At 38.9% G+C, this 20,503-nt stretch overlaps 1 protein-coding gene across 2 annotated transcripts in view; it reads right to left on the bottom strand.

The window, feature by feature from the left end:
• Nucleotides 1-16,684, bottom strand: part of Agtr1 (angiotensin II receptor type 1) — a 43,238-nt gene extending 26,554 nt beyond the window's left edge. The window contains exons 1-2 of one of the 2 annotated variants that reach the window (XM_026406619.2): nucleotides 16,372-16,684; nucleotides 7,189-7,273 (exon numbers count right to left, since the gene is read on the bottom strand). The gene's annotated coding sequence lies outside the window, so the exon portion shown is untranslated. Of the gene's footprint in view, nucleotides 1-7,188; nucleotides 7,274-16,012; nucleotides 16,073-16,371 lie in introns of those variants that run through there. The other variant, XM_026406620.2, reaches the window with a different exon arrangement.
• Between the last annotated feature and the right edge of the window lie 3,819 nt (nucleotides 16,685-20,503).

Raw genomic sequence — 20,503 nt, 5'->3', positions numbered from 1 at the left:
CCATTTCTGTAGCTTCCTTTTTAATTCTCTGAGACCAGTGAGTAGGATTCCACTGTGGCCACAGGGAGGAGACCAAAGAGGGCACCACTGCGTGACTCTAGAGAAGAAGACTAGGGCTAGGACGGAGCTCTACCAGGGATGTGGCCCTGCTGGATTCTGCCTCTCCAGCTTTGCTTAGTCCAGAGGGCTCTCCGACCACATCTCGGTTGATTTCCTGGAAGAGCATTGGACAGTGCAGTAGAGGTTAAGAGCCATCACTGCACAGAGACACAGCGTGGACTTGATCCAGGCTTTAAAAGTTCTGAATTCAAATTAGCATAATAGTCCTGTGAACTCTTTCCATGTCATCACAGACATTCTAAGGCTCAGAGATGTGTGCACACTCAATTAAATAAGCCATCAGACATAAAAAGAGTGGGAAAAAGCACAGCTTTTCATTTAGCAACTATTTTAGTGGGAAGGACAGGTACATATGGCAAATTCAAGGGTCAACTAGAAAACTATGGCTTAATTTTTCTGACATTAAAATACTTCCTAATAATAGTATTTAGTTATTGATTTATCCAAGCTTAGAACAATTTGAAATATATCTTTCTGATTAAAATAGTGAGCATTTCTTAAAATAAGTAAGAATAATGGCACTTATTGGATCAGAAATCACATTATTTTCAAAACCTTTGGGGTCCCAGCACTTCTCAGCCATTGAGCCGCTGCTTTCCTCTGGGGTATGAGGTTATATTTCTATTTTCTCCCTCTTGGGGAAGTCCCTAGTGAGGTCCTGCAATGGCAAACCACAGATGCGTGCCTTTTCCTTGGCCTCATCTGCTGGAAAGAGTAACTAACTCCTGTGCCCAAGCTGGTAGGAGAGGAGCCATAGAGAATCAAATTAGCAGAAGAGGAGTGATTCGTCTTCATTTTCTTGTTTCCAACCTGCAAACACAGATTGTTAAATACCCTTGTTCCCTAATCCTCATTAGGAAATCTTGAAGAATAGCAGGACAGGAAAAAGACACAAGGATCTGAAAAAAGACAATGCCAATAAGATAGGGACCAAGTCGAATCTTTTCTTCTCACTCAGAGACTCTATAATTTTTTGTTAGCAGATTTGAAATTCTCCACTACATAATTTTATTTCTACTTATGTGGATGGGTTGATGCACCCCCAATCCCAAATGTATCAGTCTATGAAATTATTCCATGTACAGTGGTATCCCTTTACTGAGCTCATTGGTGTTTGTGTCTATAAAGGCAAAGTCTTCATTAAAAGTAATCTAGTGGCAATAGCATGCAGCTCTAACTCCATCACTTAAGAGATAGAGGAACACAGAGCAGGATCGCCAGTAAATTGCCAAGCAAGAGACATAAGTGTGCGGGAGGACAAGTGTTTAAAGATCAGTAGAATTGCTGCCACAAACTTAGCCGAGTTGTAGACCTCACCTCTCTTAAATTTTTATCCAGTTTGGGGAAGATCTCACCATCTTTCAAAGCATTTTAAGTTTTAAAACCACCTGGGTATTTAAATTCCATTCATTTCCTTTTTTGTGTCTATTCTAAATATGCTTCTAGTTTGTCAGTTCATATCCTTCAATATATTGTCACTTGTTACTTGCTCTTCCCTTGAGGTTCCTAAGTATACTGGCCTACCTGCTGAGCCTTGGAGATGTCCATAATTTCATGCCTTAGGGCCTTTGCATCTGCTCCTCTGCCTAGAGCAATCTTCTGGATGTCCAAAGTTGTTTTTTTTTTTTTTCTTACTAAGGAGACTTTCTCTAAACTCCCTTTTAAAATGGCAGCATGCCCTCCTACTGTTTCTACACAGTATTCCCACTCCTTATGTCATTCAACATATTAAACATTTTACTTGCTTTTTTTTTTTCTCTCTTCATGTACCAGACTGTAAATTCTATGAGGACAGCGATACTTGCTTTATTTACAACTTTGTGCTCAGAGCTGACAACAGTAACTGGCAAGCCAAGGTCCAAAAGTACTGACTGTCGGATCTATTTCAGGATGTAGTCCTATCAAGGAAAATATTGTGTTTAACAACACCTTCATTCAGAAGGAGTCTTACTGTCATGCCATTTCCTGGATAACTCCTACTTTGAAAGGAAACTTTGGGGCTGCTTCACATCTATTCAGTAGTTAATGACTGGGTCATAAGAGTGGAAAACTGAAATGCCACTTGGAGTTGAGCAGCTAAATAATGTGTGAAACGTTGGGCATGAGGCATTAGGGAGTGGAGGAGTCTGTGGCAAGCAGAGAGTCCACATCCTGCCCTGCTTAAAGGCATTTGGATTTGACAAAGCAACTTAAAACAGCCTCTCTGAAGAAAACCCATCTATCTCCAGCTTCAAAGGCTCTCTGTAGTGGCCAGCTATGGCTAACAGGACCAAGAAGCCATTTTCTAAGTCACAGTGTTTTTTCTGACTTCTTTTCCAACTGTATGCTCAGGCTTGGGTATGTGCCTAACGCCACATCAGGACAGGAATACTCAACTGATCAAATCTAATTACATTTGCTTCCCGACTAAATTGTATATCACCTTCCCCTCTTGTGAGAGAAATGGCCCCTCTTGGGTCCTCAGCATCTGATTATTGCAAACCTAATTGATTTGCGACATTTCATTAATAAAGTTAACTAAAACTAATTATCCATATTGAATAAAAGTTTCCTCTGAAATGAATTTTTCTATTTAGCTTAAGGGTTCTTAATTGTTAGAATGAATTGCTCAGAAAGATCACAGAATTCCTCTCTCTTGGGAAATTGAGATATACATTTTTCCCCCAACTAATTTGGATTGATGGACAGTGATATCACAAAAGCTTGAAAAAAAATTGATTAAATGTGAAAGTTGAAGGAATTGAAGCATCTTTCTCCGAAGACAAAATAGATCACGTGGATCTCTTTATGGATCTTCTTCACGTTAAATTAGGTCTATTAAATTGGTCACATTACCTGAAGGAACCTAAATTAAAAATTTATTTTCATTCATTGTTTTATTCATAGTGCAGATTTCCTTTCATTTCACTGGTACGTACATGTTGTATTTTTCACTCTTTAATTCAGATGGTTTGTTTTGTCTGATTCATCCATCTAATTAAATCTCAGTTTTGGCGGAAGTCCAGGGGGAGTCTCCTATGCCTTCAATAGCTGGTACACTGCAGGCCAATTTCCAAAGGATGCTTTGCAATGTTCTTTGTGTGTTAGGCTGTGTATAAACACACTCTATGCAAAACAAAGACTGGTATTCCTTACTGGCAAGCGTTAAGTAGGACGTGGCTGGCCCTCTGATGGTGTACAAAGATGCTGTCCATCACACGAGCCTTTGTGGCCATCTATCATGAATGACCGACATGGGCCTTGTTTTCACTTTGCCCAAGCAGAGTCCTTGCTTGCATTGTTAAGGAAGACATCCCCCTTTCACCTGTTCTGCATGCTAACCCCCTTGGAGGGACCCGGAGGCAGCAAAATGCCTGCCTATTCCTCTTTGACTTGGGAGCATCACTGAGTAGCAAACTACAGACTCTAGATCAAAAGACAGCTCTTACACTCTGGTGCATTTTATCTACCATGGCCCCACTGTGCCTGGAGCCCATGCTGTGTGCAGAAGCATCCTGCCTTGCCTGAACTTGAGGAGGAAGAACCCTGCTTCTGGTTGGATTTGGGGCTTGCACATCACATTGTTCCAGGTGATCCAGGGCTCCCTGGGTGAGTCTAACACATATTTACATTCAGGAAAGACATCAAAGGACTACTTCCAGATAACCGGTTTCCTCCCACCAGGTTTTAATTGTACAATTACATTTGTAAGATATTTTAGACTTTTCTAGAATTTTTTTAAAAAAATGACTCCTGTAAATCTTCTAAACTTTAAGTCTTCAAGGGAAGGCCTAAGAAGTAGGAGGGAGAGGATGACCTCACTGCTGGTACCAGCTAACTGTCCTTCCTGCCAGCAAATCACAGCCTTTACACTCAGAGGCTCATTGCTCTGAGTCTACTAATTGTTAAAAAGTAGTAATTGCAATCTGTCTGGAAGTGGTATCTCCTAGCCACATTATTTAAGCAAAAGAACAATTTTACCATAGATAAACTGTGTGGAATAGTTTATTTAGAGTAAACTTGTTTATCCTTAAAACAAATTATATTTTTGTTTATTAAACACAAATGGCTAACCTTTACCTTGCTTCCCCTGCCCTCCCCCATCATTGGTAAGATTCTGGTACTCATATTTTAAAACCCTAAGCTGTGCCCAAACTTCTACCATTTATGTTTTCATTGAAAAGGAAATAAAAGGAAATGGATACAGGGAATATTGGCTGGATATTTATATTCCTTTCTCACAGCTAGCTCTATAGTTATTTCAAACCCTCGTATGCATCAAAAACTCAAAGACAAATGTGTTTCTAATTTTTTTGCCTTGTGTAACCATTAGTCTAGGAAACAAACTTAACTGATTTGCTGGGTCTAAGTAACTGGAAAGAGTCTGACATTGCTGTTTCACGAATGGGATCACGTTAGTGGGAAGACGATGACTATGAACTTCAAGATAGACCATAATAGAAGGTGATTACAGTAATTAGAATTTGTAACACTACTGTTGGATCTGTCATCCATCCATCCATCCATTCGCCTATCTATCCATCTCTCTCTATTCCACATAAAAACAGACTTCTAATTTCATGTACATGTCCATCAAACAAAGAAGTGTTACGTACTTATTTTTTTGGCTCTCCAAACTGTTTAAAAAACACACTTTATTTAAGTTGATACAATTGAGACCCATCTGTCATTGTAGGAAAACCAATTTTCTGGAAGCTCTGCTTACTTGGAGGTGATAGGGACATAGATAAACAAGGTAACTGCCATGTACCCCAGTCCTCAGCTCCCTGTAACTGTAGGTGCCTCTTTTCAAATATTGAAGAAATGGAGGACTTTAGAAGAGTACATAAAATACTAACTCCCTTATATTTAAATATGCAAACAGATAAGAAAAGGTAAAAGGCCTGGGAGAATTATGTCCTAGGTAATAAATACAACACCTAGGAAATCAGAATTTCAGAACTCTTTTAAAATTTCCAAGTAAGTTAATACTAGTATGCAACTTTCCCACCAAGTGGCAGCGAGAAAGTCTACCATGTTATTAAATCTGCTTAGAGCAGTCCTTGCAACAGAGCTTTCTAGGCGGACAGAAAAAGTTCTACTTCTCCACTGTCCACTAGCTCCCAGTGTCTACTGGGCATTTGAGATGTGGTTAGTGCAACTGAAGAACTGAATTTCTAACTTTATTTAATTGTAACTAATTGATATTTACACTTAAATAACCACCTATGGCTAAATGGCTCCCATACCAGAAGGTACAAATGCATAGATGTTAAGCCATCAAGTATGGTTCTTATTCTTTTAAATGTAGTAGTCAGGTTTTCTCCATTTACTGTAACTAGATTTCAACATAAATTCTTTGGACCTATAAAACAAGGTCTGAAATGCTGTTTGCACATCCCTGGCTTAAATCAATGAGAGATCAGAGTTCGGTACTCATAAACTGGTGAAAGTTTTAAAGGGATGTCACAGAGCTCAGCACAGCTTTCCACTAACACTGTTTCAGTACAGGGGATGGGGCCTTGGAGAGTACGTCACAGGAAGCGGAGGACACAGTTGCTATTTAGTGGTAGGATTGGTATAACAACGGTTTTTAAGCAAACAAAAATCCAGCTTTTTAGAATGAAGTATGTTTTGCTTACTCATCTGAAACTCAAAGGTTTGAAGAAGTTAAAAAATTTGAAGTATGTTTTCTTCAGTGTTTTGTTTTTCTTAAGCAAAACATCATGATATTTTTTGGAGGTTTTGCCACAAATGTGTGACTTGGAAACAGAAGACTTTGGAAATATAGGAGAAGGGAGGTAGGACCAAGAATCACTCCCTGGATTAACCCTCTGGCTTCTATGACAATAGGGCTGATCAGGTGTCTTGTAGAAAAAGCTACTTCTGTCCAGTACTGTTAAGAACAGGTTGTCTTACAATTTCCCCAATAATGTAGTTTTACTGCGCTGTTTCTAGAACTGAATTTTGTCTGAAAAAAGACAGCCCAAACCTCAAGCTTATTAAAAAAAAAAAAAAAAAAAAAAGCACACACCTGCACACAAACACACCACAAAAACCTAAAGATACCCAGTGATGGAACTGTGTAGAATGTGACTATTTTTATCTCCAAGATTAAAGCAGTCCTAAATAGTTTCCTAACACTACTACCATGGAGTGCCTTCCAAAAAGTGTTTCCTACATGCCAACCTGGCAAAGAATACAGCCACTTCTAATATTTATCTACCCAACTTCTATTTTGATGAAACAGAATCACAGCATATTCAGAATGGTACAAGCTACTTTTTCAATTTCCCTATAGACGGGGGTGGGGAAGCTGAAAGCTTGCTCTTTGAGTTGAGGGTTTTGGGCTCCCCCACCCCATGACTTGGATAAATTAAGGATTCCTTTTGGGAAAAACACCAGACAGGTCCATGAGACAGGAGTTGGGCAGAAAAGGGCAGACCTAGCCAACTGAGCTAGTAGTCTCTGTGCAAATTCTGAGAAATCTGCCTTCTGCTATGGGACCCCATATTATCCCTGCCTGTCGCAGAGTGGGGCTCAATAGCAGGGGGCTTAAGGAGGGCCCTCCAACTCCAATTTCATATCCTCCCCCTGCCCGGCCCCACATCCTCTCATTGGAGTAAGAGAGAAGTTTGTAAGAATGAGACTTTGAAACATGAGATTTTGCTGAAGGTGAACAGGCTTAAGCAGGTCACATCTTTAGACTTCTGGACGTGAGGACTGGTGCATTCCAGCACAGATACTCCACTAGGCAGCTGATAAGAGAGCACAATCATTTTCCTGCTGGCCCTTGGAGTTCTAACCAGCAAGGACACTACTGATCCAAATAATTACCTGTGGCCATAAAGTGTCTTTGCCAAGGAGTTGCAAATCTCTCACATGATTTATCAGCACATGTGGAAATACCTTGGTAATTCAGACTGTTTACATTTAAAGTCATATAAATACATATAATCTTAATCTGTATGTTGGAAGGGATGCAAGAAGACTTTCTCTTATTTCTTTCACAGAACCATGGTGTGTGGATTCTTGTTAATTTCTTAAGAAACCTACTGATGATACAAGCTGTAGATGCCGGATGCTTACCTGATGGCCTCTTTCTTGGGATGGTTTCAGTGACTTATTCAGATAAAATCCCATTCATTTGGGACCAATCTCTCTTGTATTAAATCTGGAAAGAAAAGAAAAAGATTAAAGTGATTTATGAATGTGGTCAGGTTTTTATTTTTTAATTCACAAAGTAAGTATTAACACTGCATATTAAGAATGTTTTGGAAGGGAATGGAATCATCTGTTCCACCTCAAGAACATTTTTTTCTTTATTTAGAGTCAGGTGGTACCAGGCAGCTATCAGGGGATCCCATTTTTCTGTCTGCTCATGGTCAACAGCAGCTTTCTCAATTTCTCATGGACACACACCAGAGAAAGAAAAACAGAATACTTTCTGGTAAAATAATGTAATCTTATTCTAAGATGGTGCTATAGACACGACTACTAAATAAAAACTCTATGATGGTTTTGATTTTTGCTTATGAACCTAGAGTTAAGCTTACCTATGTGATTTTTCTAGTACAAAGTTTATACAAGTGTTATTTCACCATAATTAAAAAAAATACCCTTGTAAAAGATCTTTTGTTCTGTTTTTCTTTTTCACAGATAGAATATTCGTCTGTAGTTTAAATGTTGAGTTATAGAAGAATATAAAATAAAAGTAATCATCTATCTCCTTATCCTCTCTAATTTTGTCTCTGGAATCACCTCCTAGAGATAAGGACAACTAGGAAATTGTGTATCCTTTAGGACTGTAAAAATGAATGTATACACATGTAAATGTGTATATTTATGTTGTTTCTTTTTATGCATTTTACTCTGCTTTTTGCTGTCTTCATTTGTTAATTTTGCTTAATACTATGGCTAACAGAACTTCCTATATTAGCATTTATAAATCTACCTCATTCATTTGATGACTATAGTATTTCATTTGTTGCAGCGCTACATGATACTTTATTTAGCTATTCTGTTATTAATGAGCCTTAAAGGCTTTTTTTCCCCCTCAATTTTCCTTTTGGCTGCTAAAAAATATTTTTTTTTTGTTTTCAGCAACTATGTATTCAAACTTTAGTATGGTAAGATTGATGAATTTTGGCATGAGAAGGACCTACTAGCAAAAGGCATTGTCTGTACGGTGGCTTCTTCCATAAAATACTAAGATGTTATAAAAACTACAGGCTGTTCTGTGGAACCAAGAAAAAAATAATGCTAAGTGAAGTTAGCCATTCCCCCCAAAAACAAATGGCGATTGTTTTCTTTGATATAAGAAGGCTGATTCCTAGTGGGATAGGGAGGGGGAGCATGGGACGAATAGATGAACTCTAGATAGGGCAGAGGGGTTAGAGGGGAAGGGAGGGGGCATGGGGTTATTAATGGTGGCAGAATGTGATGATCATTATTACCCAAAGTACAGTTATGAAGACATGAATTGGTCCCTGAATATATACTGTGTACACAATCAGAGATACGTAAAATTGTGCTCTATATATTAAATAAGAATTGTAATGCATTTTGCTGTCATATATTACAAAAAAATAAAAAAGAATATAAAAAAAGTAAAAACAACTATGGGCTGTTTGGTAAGACTATAATATACCTTACGAAAAAAATTACAGAAAGGGTCAGATTTACAGTACCATTCTCCAGAGAATTAATGATGAAATCCAGAGTGAGTTATAAGGAAAGTAACAGAAATTATAAGACACATAGTGAGAAGTATGAAGTAAAAGGGATTCCTTATAGAAAATTCAGAAGTCATGTGGAAAAAAAAAGGAAGAAAGAAGGAGATCTAACCTAAAATTAATAACCCTCAACCATTTTTAAGATTTACTGTATATTTTCCTAATCTTTCTTTTCTGCTCCACAAATATGCAGGCATTATATATATATATATATATATATATATTTGTTGTTGTTGTTATATATATAACAAAATTACTTTCATTATGACACTGAGAACCCATATATTAGACTTTTTTTTTTGTGGGTGGGCCTGTACTGGGGATTGAACACTCAGGGACACTCAGCTATTGAACCACATCCCAGCCCTATGTTTTATTTTATTTAGAGACAGGGTCTCACTGAGTTGCTTAACACCTCACTTTAGCTGAGGCTGCCTTTGAATTCCTGATCCTCCTGCCTTAGCCTCTGGAGCTGCTGAGATTAGAGGTGTGTGCCATCACACCTGTCTCCATGTCAGACTTTAAAGACAACTTGACAAGAACCTACACACACACACACACACACACACACACACGGTAATACTTATGATTTATGTTCTGTACATTGCTTTGTTTACTTATATTTAACTTTGTCACTAAATATTATTAAATTCATAAAATATTACATACTTATGCAGAATGTACTTATATAAAATATAGGCTGACTGTATAATTTTCTACCATGTGGCTCAAAAACGTGGCTGCTTAGTCCTGTTGGTGTACTTTTTCTGTCAGCACATCAAAGGGCAAAAGAATCATCACAGATTCTCCCCATCCTGATAAAATGGCAGTGACAAGACATGTGAAGGTTATGGGCTGGGAGACATCACTGTGCAATGTGTTGTACGTGAAGTGACATCATTCGAATGGAAAGAGTTTATTACATTTGGGCTAATGGAGCATTCTTGTTCTAGAGGCTACTGTGCAGATTTAGAAGCATATCAAAATGCATGGGAATCAGAAAAAAAAGAAGAATTTGGGTCAAAATGTAGGGAAAATGATTAGTGATAAGATTGCAAATGTATGAAATTTACTAGAAGAAATTCTATGAGATTTTTCAGTCCGTTTAGGAAAAAACACTGGTGCAGATTATATGAAGCCACAACCACAAATGTTTGGGCTTGGTGAAACCAGTGGGATTCTAAATGGCCATTGGGAATGACCATTTGTACTTTTCCTTTGTCAGCACTATGAAACTCTGTAAGATATCTCCTGGGCACCATTTCCCCTCTGCAGCCCTGACCATAGGGCATGAGAGCAGCCCTGGGTTGATTTTGCCCTAACCTGTAACTTAAAATTTAGACATTACGGTTAATGCCATTCAAATGTCTAGGGTTCTAGATCCAAGCAGCTGGTGAGATTCTGTCTCCCAGAGATGTGCCTTCATCATTGAGAAAGCCATAGCTCCTATTGGCACCCCTCTAAACTCAAACTCAGTCTTAGGGAACCCAGACTTAGTTTAGTCTTCTGACAAACAGCAATGAGCCCCTGTCAAAACAAGAGACATTTGGTGGAACCTATCTGACAACTGTCAATCTGCATACACTGGGATCTATAGTTTAGGGTCTGACTAAATTATGTGGAGAGTCACTGGTTTCAAATAAGTTCCCACTTGCCTGGGGATAGTTTGCTTCAAAGCTATAGTCAACTCTGGTTTTATAAACCATGCTTGTGGTAAATAAGCATTTATATCAAAGACTGAAAAAGTAATACATATTTGAGTTGGAATCCTGAACAGTATATCTAACTGGTTCAAAAGATAACATTTTTTTTTCCTAACATCAAAACACCAAAAGTTCAAAAGTGAATTCTGGGAAAATAGAAATATATCAAGAGTTAATTTTTGACATTATGTTATCTACTCCCTCCTTTCCCTCCTCCTCCCTCCTTCCGCCTCTTTCTTCCTTAAGCCATCAGGGTCTTGCTAGGCTACTCAGGCTGGCCCTATACTCCTGGACTCAAAAGATCTCCTCCCTTACCCTCCCAAGTTGATGGGACAACAGTTACAGCACCAAGCACAGCTATCATTCTTTTTTAAAAAGCTTGATTGAAGTAAATGATATATAACCCCCTCTCCGCTCACACACCACATTAAGTGCATATATTTTGACAACCTTGGGTGGGCTCTCATAGTTTTAGTATTTTTTTTGGCCACCTAAAATAGGAGTTTCTAGAATTCTTCATTATCACACTTAAGTACAATTGATCTTAGTTTTCAGATAAAGAAAATGGGACTGGATTTCAAATTATAACTTTGAATATAACTTTGAATAAAATTTCAAATAATTCAAAAGTAGGCAGCATAGTGTTTAGCAGCGTGGGCAGCAGCAAGGTTAGGGGCTTTGGGATCACAATGCCAAATCTCAGTTCTCTCAGTTACCACATCTGGGTGAGCTAGTTTCCCCAGCATTACCCAGTACCACGACCTATAAAATGGGGATACAGTAGTGATTCTCTCATAGGATTGTTATGAAGATTAAGTCAAAGACCACATTCTAAAACTGGACACTGCATTTGATACACGATATGAGCTCAAGAAATGTTAGCTTTATTAACATGTGGGTCGAGTACAAGGCCAAGAAAATTACTTGTAGGTAATCATTTTAAACAAGCCTGTGTATGGGGCTTCTCTAACTTTCATGTGTTTTTGAATCTCTTGGGGCTCTTGAAAAATGCAGATTCTTATTCAGGGGGTCTGGGTGACATCTGAGAGTCAGCATTTCTAACAAGCTCTCAGGTGATTCTGAGGATGCCACTCTGTGGACTGCAATACCTGAGGTCACTGTGGCTGGTTGCTCCTCATTTGCCATCATGGGACTCCACAAGGAGAAAGGAGGAGGGGTAAGAAGGAAGGTGTGGAAGGGGTACATAGCTTTAATATGCTTCCTAGGTGTGTCTGGTGGTCTTTCTTTACTAAAAGCCTCTCCACAACTACAGAACCACTGGTTTGGCATTTCAATCTTTTATTCTTTTTTAATGTTTCCTTTTCTTAGTCTTTACTTTCTTCTTGACACTGCTGCTTTAGATTGAAAAAAATGGTATCAGCACCCGGTTCCCCAGTTAGTAAGTCTGAAGCATAGACTTTAATTTTATTGTAAGTAAGAGGACAATACATCTAGACAAGATTAGACAATAGCCTCTAACATTTCTCTTCTAAAATGTAGGGATCTGAAAATACCTTTAACATTTTCTTTAGTATTAACTGAAAACATCAACCAACCAGCAAGGAAGCAACTTGTGAAGTGTTAACTAACAGAACTTAAGAACACACTGGATGTGCTCCGAGCTGTTAAAGAGCCAATAGTTACACTACAGGAATGACTGGAACCCAATGAAGCAACCATGTTAGCCATTCCTCCTGGTTTGGGAGGCAGGACAAAAGGAGGGGCCATTTTTAAATGTCTGGCCTTTCTAAATACCTGCTCAGCTTCACCAACACTTCTCTCTCTGGCAAAGACCATTTTGATACTTTATGTGTCCTTAGGGCCTAGTAGTTCAGGTTGGTAGAATTCCCTCTGCAAGAAGCTGCTACTGTTGTTGATACATTTCACAGACATAAATTTTCACTTTCCAAAGCAGATAAGAAGAGCTTTGATTAATATAAGATGAGAAAATATCGCAAGAAACGGAGGGAGTGAATTAAGCCATCAGAAATTCTCTTTAAGAGCACACAGCCATAGATGCATTTTCCAATATTCTTCCTCTGCATTTAACCAGAGGACTTAGATCTATTGATCTAAATAAGATTTTATACCATTTGGCAAAGATCAAGGCAATTTATATGCATATAAAATTAATAAGAAACCACTTAGAAGTTGATCCAAATCAAAGGGTTATTAATTTCATGATTTAAAATTTTAAGCACATCTAGAGCTCGAACTTGAAATAGGAAAGAACCTCATGATCATGAAAAACAAAGCAAACTCATTGCTGACCCATTTTCTAAACTTTTATATGTCAGAAAAGTAATCAATTATGAGAATAGCAACACAATAGAAAAATATCGGGTATGAGAAGGACACTCTGACAATCACTAACAGATTCTAGACATTAATTTCTACTAAAGATGTTCAGATGATACACCTATTGAGGAACCAAACAAATCAAATAAAACCAAAAGCAAACCCTTCCCAATTGATCTGGAAGAATAATGTCAAACGAAGCAATCATGCAGTATTTGCACTATATAATCAATTCTCTGTTAGCAAAATATTTTGAAAGACAGTTTTAGTTTTCATATGCAAGGAAGTTTTCTCCCTCATGAACATCTGCTATGAAAAGAAATTAAACTTGGATAGCAAATCTTTAATGTTAAAGGTAGCAATTACATTCACTTATCATTTCCATGACCAATCTAAACAGATACTTAGTTTTCCATTGCCATTAGACTTAGAACTAGCTAATAAGATGTGGAAAATGTATAGCTCTTTAGAATATATATAGGCTGTGATTGAAACACTGTGTTTTAGAACTCTACTAGGATAATGATAGTTACTTGCCAAATCAGTTAAATATTACTTCAAATCTCTATAGGTACTCCCTGATTTAAGATGATTTTACATGTTAAGTGATAGTTTTTTGGAAGCTAAAAATCATTATCACGAATAAGATAAAAAGTGATGGCTAAACTTAGGATATAAATTGAACATAATTTATCAGAGAGAGAGAGCATATTACTTGAATAAGCACCTACATGAAATGAAATGCAAGTCATGTGAATCCAATTACTTGGGGTAATTTGGAAAGAAAACTCTTAGAACTTTTTGAAGGAAAATCATATCACTTTTCTGTGGTGATGCATTGAAACAAATCAAACTTCTCCAGTTTGATAAAGAACATAAGAAAAAGGTGTTCCTAATCTGGGCTTGGATACTTCTTCACATCTGCTGTTCCAGGCCCACATTTGACTATTGCCATAGGGTACCCTTGAAGTAGCTGCTTAATCTTTACATTGGATATACATTTCTAAGCAAAATTCTTAATTTACTAGCCTGCTTGGGAGCATCTTTGGAGTTCCCCATTTATGACTGGGTAGGAAAAGGAGTAGATAAACCCCAAGGGTGAAGCATAGGCAGCTGACACATGTAGATGTAATGGGACTCTGTTCCTGGAACAGATTTGACAGCAAAATACAACTCTCAGTTATCTGCTTGAATCGGGCACTCTGACAGCAAAGAAGAGCTATGTATCATGTATCACGCATTTAAACTGTGAGTTTCAAATTCCTCCTCAATTAGGTATTTTACCTGGGCTTCAATTAAGGAGCAGATTATACTTTCCTCATTTCCCTTCTAGAATAGGGCAGGATATTCATTGCTATTAATTAGCCATAGTGACAACAGTAATAAGTTGCAACAACAGCAATCTAAAACAAAAATTTAAACGCATACTCACACAATTCCATTCTAAACCAGGAAGAGGCAAAGAAAATTGAGAAACCTGAACAGTCCACAATTGGTACTTTTTTGAACATGACCCAGGGGAATAGAGAGAGAGGGAAGATTTAAGCTCAAGCTAAGGGAAGGGGAGCTATTCCAGAGCAACAGTGACCAAGAGAAAATCTGTTATCTGTTTTCTTCCAAGTAGGATGATGGGCAGTTGATTCTGTTTATGGTCAAAGAAGAGCAAAACAGAATTTAAGGCCTCAAGGATGAGAACAGAGAATAATGAAGTCAAGGGCAGGGGGAAGGAATAAAAGGACCCAGAATAGTAACAGTTTTCAAACTAATTATTACAAAATTTTAGCAAGTGAGGCTCCTCCCTGAACCCTAAGCTACGTTATAGGAACTGCCAACCATAATTTAGGAAATGGACACTTGGACCCATCACCGGACACTTAATGTTTGTCCAGATCAGAAAATTTAGCAGAGTAATTTTTTCAGACTTTTATTTTTTAAGCAACAACCAAGAAACTAAAAGACTCAAGAACTTTTATCACTGGAGGGGAACTTATGGGCAGAGACCTAATGTTCACAGTTGTTAAATGGCACTTAGCTAGTAGAACAGTGAGTGACCAGCTAGTTCCTAGTCCCTTCTCCCTGTGCTTCTCTGTCCTGCACTGCTGCCAGGAAGAGTGGTGGAGAGAAAGAGGGTCCCAGACCAACATCAAGAGGCATCCATCACAGCCCAAGGGGGGATTATCTACATGGGGACTTTAGCTAGGGAAACACTACAGAAGATATATATATATATATATATATATATATATATATATATATATATATATATATATATATATAGTTGTTGTTTTTTTAATCCAGGGTACATACTAGGCAAGCAGTCAGTCTACCACTGAGCTATACTCCCAGATCCTGAGGTTTCAGTTTTAGAGAAGATCATAAAAGGGTTAAAGCTTGTGCTAAAATAAACACCTGGGGCCATAGACCCCTCTGGTGGTAATTGCCAAGAGAATATTGTTAAGGGTTGAGGAAGCACCTTCAAGAAGACACAAGTTGCTCAATATTTATAAACAAGAACCCTAGGGTGTGGGGCTTCTCGCCTCCCTCCCTGTTACTCTCTCTTCCCAGAATGACACAGGAAATAAATGTAGCCAAGTTCCAAAAGTGACCCCAGGGGAAAGCAAGCACCCAAACTTACACTGAGAAGCAAGTAGAGTTTTGATACTTAATGAGGTCATTAGCGAACAAAGATTAGGTAAAGAGATGGCCCCCAGGGAAGAGTCAATGGCCAGGTCTCTCTAAAGGCTGCCCAAAGAAAATGTGAGAGAGACACTCTGGGTTAGATTTGTTGAGCTCTTTGAAGACCATAGCAGGCTGACCACAGAAGGCTGCAGAAGTGGACATTGAGAATTGGAAAACGGGGTGTTAGATAAGTGGAGCATAGGACCCCGCAATAGGCCCTGTTCGGTCCTAGACACAGAAATCCGTCTTTCACTAAAATCCAGCCTTAGTTACAAAAGCGCACAGGTCAGGGTTGTGGGGGCATGGAGAAGCCCTGCTCCCTCGCTCCCTATTTGATGAAGACTCTCCTGAGAGCACCAGCGGGTTGGCACCGGTGGGGACTGTGTCCAGGGACACTTACCCATGGTAGGGATTGCAGGGACAGGGGGAAGGCCAAATGAGCGGTGCGGGGACATTGCCTGGGAAGAAGAGGGTTAGGTAGAGAACACTTAACTTTACCTTAACAGCGCACAACTTTCAAAAGGATCGCCCGCGGGGTCACGCAGGCCTGCCACTCAGCTCTCAGTTAACGACTAATCTAAACGCCTCCAAGAAAGTTGACTCCGTTGCTTCCCGTTTCTGCTGAATTCTAGCCTGTACTCGCCAAAGCTAGGTCAAAACCAAATGAAATTCTTTTGGAAAGCGCGAGGCAAATGAGCCGGTGCTGTGACCTCCGTTGCCAGAAGCCCCTCACCTGACCTGGGGACCCGCAGCTGGCGCCAGGGTGCGCGCTGAAAGGAAGTGTGGTGGCTCTCCTGGGTCTCTGGGAGCCTCCCAGCACGGCATCCGGAATTAACCCAGGGTGACATGAAACTTACCACTCCCGCCCCTGCAGTCCCCAAGCAGGCCAGGAGGTCAGGGGCACTCGCAGTCCGGGGCGCTGCGCCAAGTCCCGCGCGAGCTGGCTGCGAAGGTGCGGGGCTCCCACCGCCTCTGCGTCCGGACTGTGCGCCTTCACTCGCTGCGACAGCCGATGGCCATCGATGGATCCTCACCACGGCCGGGCAGAGCTGCCAGCTATGTACCCGTCCAGGCGTCTTGTCGCTGGCTACTGCTTGGGGTCCAGCTGTTTGGCTCTCTAATCAGCTGCGAAGAGTCCGCTCCAAATTTATAGCTAGGGGTGTTGTTGCTGTGTGGGTTCCAGAGACCAGACTGTTTTGCCTTCCCTCCTCCGCCCCGCCCCAGGAGACCCTCCCGGGCCAACCCCGCCCTCTCCAGATTCTGACGGCATCGGGGATGATGCCACAGGCGTCCCCTGTCATCTACCGCGATCAAGATCCCCGATCCGCTGGCGCACCTGCCCTGGAATCCAGGGTCTCAGGGTGAGGGGTCTCCAAGGGCTGGGGGTAAACTCGGTTTCCACGGAGATAAATATTCATTCTCTCTCTGTCTGTCTGTCTCTCTCTCTCTCTCTCTCTCTCTTTCTCTCCCATCTTGGAAAATTGTTAAGGAAGAATTAGGGAACTTCCTTGTCTTTCCTGTGAGTAACTCAAAATTTGACAATACTGGTGTGGATCATGGATCACAGAGATTTATTTCAGAGTTATAAAATGAAACGGTGGATTTTCATTTCCTCATTGGACACACTCCCTGAGTAGCATGTTTTAATATAAAAATGGACAAAGTTATTAAATGAAATATCACCAAATATTTGCCAACAAGTTAATATCAAGTCTTCACAAAGTCTTACAAAAAAAATAAATAAATAAAAAAGAAGAGTAAGGAATATATCCTATTGTATGTCATGAGGGCAGTACTACTCTTGGACCCAAACCAGATAAAGACATCACAACAAATAAATGCTACAGGCTCTTATCTTTTATGGATACAAACTTAAAAATCCTCTATGAAATACTGAGAATTAGAATTCAGTAATATTATACCAAGTGAGATTTATTCCAGGAAAGAAAGATTAGTTTACCAAAAATGAATTAGTATGATAAACCATATCAATCAATAAAGGACAAAACCGGTATCATCATATCAATAAGATAAAATAAGAAAGCACTTTTGCTTAGTGCCTTGCTGCTGCTGAGGCTGACTTTGAACTCAATCCTCCTGCCTCAGCCTCCCGCAGCATTGCTGGGATTACAGGCATGTGCTATGATAAGCAGAGTGGTTAGGCAAAAAAAAAAAAAAAAAAAAAAAAAAGACATGAAAGGCATTCAGATAAGAAAGAAAGCAAAATTATTTGTGTTTGTACATGACATGATGTTGCAATTAGAAAACTCTAAGCAACCAAGAAAACAAAACAAAACAGAAAAATAGCCATGACTTTAGAGCTAATAAATAAGCAAGGTTTCAGAATATAAGATCAATACAGAAAAATCAGTGGTATTTCTATACACTAGCAATGAACAATCAAAAATGAAATAAAGGAAACAATCCCATTTATAATAGACCAAGAGAATAAAAGTGCTTAGGAATAAATTTAACAAAAAGGATAGAAATAGCTGGGGATATAGCTCAGTGGTACATAGTGAACTTACATACACATTGAACATAGGCAAGGGCCTAAATTCAGTCCCAATTCTGAACAACAACAACAACAATAACACACAATGTACAAAATATGTACCTCATACCATGTATGAAAAGCATTGTTGAAACAGATAATATTAGATCTAAATAAATGGAAATGACATTCCATTTTCACATATTGGAAGATTTAATATTATAAAAGGGTGGTTACCTCAAGTAATCTACACAATCCAAAACAAAATTTTTAGTTTTTCATTTTTTAATTTTTTTTACAGAAATTAGCAAGGTTGTCCTAAAATTCATGGGATAGTGCAAGCCACACAGAAAAGTGAAAATAATTCTGAATAAAGAACAAATTTAGAGGACTCACACTTCCCAGCTTCAGAGTTCACTACAAAGCTACAATAACCAACCAGTGTTGGTACTGACATTGGGATCTAGACATTAAAAAAAATATATAGAATCGAGCACATAAACTAACATTAAATAGCAGAATTTAAAAAATAGTGGTATCAGAACAACTGAAAGAATGAAATTCTTTGAAAGAATGAAGGTAGATCTCTTGCAACATACACAAAAATGAATTCAAAGTGGATCATAGACCTAAATGTAAGAACTAAAATTATAAACTCTTAATAGAAAGCATAGGAATAAATCTTTGTGACCTTGGATTATGCTAGTCTTTTCAGATATACAGCAAAAACTATATCTTGATTTAATGATGGTTGAGAAGTAAGTGTAAGAAACAGAAGGAAAATAGGCGCTGGGTTTCATCAATACTAAAAGCTTCTGTACTTCAATAGTTAATAACAAAGTTCAAAGGAAAAACCCACAGAATATAAGAAAATATTTGCAAATAATACATCTGATAAGAACTTGCATTCAGAACATACAAAAATTTTTTCAACTCAATAGTAGCAACAACATAAATAATCAGTAGAAAGATGTGTAAAAACCTGATTAGACATTTCTCCAAAGAAGAAGGATAAAAGGACAACGAGCACATGAAAAGACTCAATATCATTAGCCATCAGAACAATGAGATCAAAACTACAATGAGATACCACTTCGTGCCAACTGGGATGGCTAAAGATAATAATGAGTACTTGGCAGGATGTGGAGAAATTGGAGCTCACATATACTGTTGGCGGGAATCAAAAATGGTGTAGCCGCTTTGGAAAACACTTTGACAATCTCTCAAAGTTTAAGCACAGAGTTGCCGTATTGCTCAGCAATTCCATTACGACAGAAATACCCATGAGAAATGAAATTGTAAGCCTTCACAAAAACATACATATGAAAATTCATAGCACCATTCTTCATAATAGCCCCAAGGCAGAAACTAATCAGAATAGACAAAATGTGAAATGTCCATACAACAGAATTTTACTTGGCGATAAAAGATGTAAGTACTTGTTAGGACCTGGATGAACCTTGAAAACATCACCCTAAATCAAAGAAACCGGTCACAAAAGACTACCATGTGAATGATTCCATGTAGGTGAAATGTCCAGGAAAGGCATTTTGTAGAATGGAAATGATTTTAATGCATGTGTAGATTAGAATTTTGTTTGCCTAGGACTGAGGATGAGAGGGAAGGAGGGAATGGTGATGACTGCTAGTGAGTTCAGGGTTTCTTCTTGAGGTGATGAAAATATGTTAGGTTTTGTGGTGGATGCACAATTTAACAAATAGACTAAAACCCTTTGAACTGTACACTTTGAATGGCTGGATTGTATGTGGACTACACATGAACAAAAATTTTTACAAATGTAAACTATGAAATCTGTGTAGAGAAGTCAAGGCATGGATTTCTGACTTTGGTATCTTGCTTCCAAGTTTCTGCAGACAGCAGGGGAGCTTAGTCCCAGCCACCACTCCTTCTCTGCAATGGCAGACAACTCTAATGATTGAACATATAATGAACACAGATTTCTGCAGTAAGACTGGGTCATAATGCAAAGCTGAGGAAGTCATAATCCCTGGGCCCTAGCGGTGCTGAACCAGGAAGGGACAGCATTATCTTCTCCACTAGACTGAGCCTCTGGGACAGGGCTGGGCTTGAACAGTTTATTCCTTTGGCATCTAGCACAGTGTAAGACTACCTCACCCCCAGGGCATGGTAAGGCAAGGGACTTTCAGAGAGAGCAGTTTTAAGATAAAAGAGAAAGGGTAAGGTACAGTGAGATTCTAGAACTTTTTGTAGGATTCTGGCTACTTTTCTTCTTCTTTCCTTCAGCCCCGATTCCCAAGCTTGAGCAGCTCCTGTTTTAAATCGACAACACTGCCTTGGAGGTGACACCCCGTGCCTATCAGCAGTCAAAAATGTGTATGGCTGATAATAATTTTTTATGTTATGTAACACCTTCCTGTGACTAACAGCTTTCTCTTGCCTCTCCTGACATATTTATTTAGCAAATGTTTATTGAACTTCTTTGTATTTGCTGCTCTGCTAAGTGATGGGAAAAC

The sequence above is a fragment of the Urocitellus parryii genome, chromosome 2 (genome assembly GCF_045843805.1).
Source record: "Urocitellus parryii isolate mUroPar1 chromosome 2, mUroPar1.hap1, whole genome shotgun sequence".
Classification (NCBI taxonomy): Eukaryota; Metazoa; Chordata; class Mammalia; order Rodentia; family Sciuridae; genus Urocitellus; species Urocitellus parryii.
This window is presented reverse-complemented; position numbering and strand designations above follow the sequence as displayed.